The sequence below is a fragment of the Centruroides sculpturatus genome, unplaced genomic scaffold, assembly GCF_000671375.1.
Source record: "Centruroides sculpturatus isolate CEXI.00-Female unplaced genomic scaffold, Cexi_2.0 scaffold57, whole genome shotgun sequence".
NCBI lineage: Eukaryota > Metazoa > Arthropoda > Arachnida > Scorpiones > Buthidae > Centruroides > Centruroides sculpturatus.
Window position 1 is genome coordinate 501,696 of NW_019384382.1, and position 2,135 is coordinate 503,830.

Genomic DNA, 2,135 nt, shown 5'->3' on the forward strand with positions numbered 1-2,135 from the left:
TATGTCATTAAAACACCAGATGGAATTCACTATAGAAGAAACAGACATCACTTATTGAAGACTCCTAGAACAACAGAAGTGCCAACTTGGAAAATAGAAGATACAATTAACAGCATGCCTACATCTAGTCCAATTACTCCTGAGCAGGCAAATAGTCAAGCAGAACCTGACAAAATAACTGAACCTGTCTCAGCTCAACCCCGTGTTCTGACAACCCGCTCGGGCAGGCAGATAAATAAGCCTCGCAGATTTTCGTTTACTGAGAATGATGAAAGTCCACAAAAGTTGTAAACATAGTATATATTGTTAATGTTTGTATTTTCAAAAAAAAAAGGGGCGTGTTACGATATGTACTGGTGGCGACACATAGCGGCCAACAAAAAACGAAAGTCGTCTGTCATACAGTCCATAACAAGTGTCTCCTCTTTAGTAGTAATAAATAATAATTTAAGTTTTGTCAGTCTTGTGCATTATACAACATATAATATAACACATTCCTTGATTAAAGAACCATCAGTGAATGATTTTGAATGTTTTGCTAATAAATAGCTTATCTCGTAACTGGCTCTTGTTACTGATTCATTATTTTTCATGAATTTTGTAAGCACTTGTTGCTAGTTATTAAGTGAATTCTTTGTTGTTTTTAATTTTTCTTCTCTTATTTTCCCTTCGAAGCATGAAAATTGTTCTTCGTGATTAGTGCTGTAATGTTGCTTAATGTTGTATTCTTTAGCGACACTAATTGTTTCTTTGCAAATTAAGCACATAATTTTATTGTTCACTTCCACACAAAAATAGTTCAGCTACCACCTTTCTTGAAATTTTCTTCCCTCATCATCAATTTTTCGTTTTTTATTTAGTGTCAAAAGTGACATTTTCTATATAATAAGTAAGGTTTAAATTTTAATTTTAAAAATTCAAATAACTGCAACTGCATATACTTCCATTTTTAACAAAACTGCATATACTGCATTACTTTCCATTTTTTTTTTTTTTTTTTTTTTTGAGTAAGTTAAGTTATAAAAGAAAATGACCCACAAATTTTTGACATGCCAATCAGGACAAAGAAACTATCGCAAATACCTTTTGTTAAAATTTGAAGAAAATACAGTTATTCACCTCAGCTGTGCCTACCTGCTGTATATAACTCTGCAAGCGAAAAGAAGACATTTTAGCACATTTTGGAGCTTGGCATCTCTAGATTGAAATTGGCTTGAAGTTACTGGTGAGGTACATAACTGCGGCCTAGTGACCAGTGCATCATAGTGTATGACATATGACGTCATAGCAATGACATGATGGGTTACTTGCTATTTTCTTTGCAACATATTGTTCTGTTTTTCATTTTATTGCATAGCATTGTGGCTGTGAGCCATGAAAAACTACATCAGGGGCCGCCAGTTTGACACCCCTGATTTAGAGGAACATTCTATTACAGTCGACCCCCCTATAAGATCATAGATACGTTCCATTCTTTAGGAATCCGATTTCTTACGAGTCGTTCCAATCACAGCCGACACGTGTCAAGTTTACGGACTACGGCTGATTGAAAGGTTTTCTTCCATAAAATTAATCGATTCTAGACTAATCCGACTCAACATTTCCCAAATATGTATATTATTTTTGGGAATAATCCGTATAAACTATGCTATAAACAAAAACTTGTAGGATTACTTACCGAGTGTGCACCATTCGACAACGCCATTGCTAAAGCTTGTTTTCGTCACGGCACAGCTCAGCAAACAGCGGCCGATTTCTAATAACTTACTTTTCTGCGAAAACTTTGTTGAACTTTGGAGACATCATTAATATAAATAATTTTAATCACCGTTGAATAAGAAATGTTTCTTTCACAAGAAATGTATAAAATTACAGTACTGTATTAGACTTACGGTACCTAATTTACATACTGTACAGACGATAGTTAGCGTAAAATCTCCGTAGTATGGCGCTACGCAGCAGTAAAAATATATATAATTATAATAAAGTTACAATAAATTAAGTTAATATATAATTATATATACAGTACCTAATTTATATATAATTAATATATAATTATATGTACAGTACCTAATTTATATATAATTTATATATTACTGTCCAGACGATAGAAATCTCTCCGTAGCGTGGCGCTA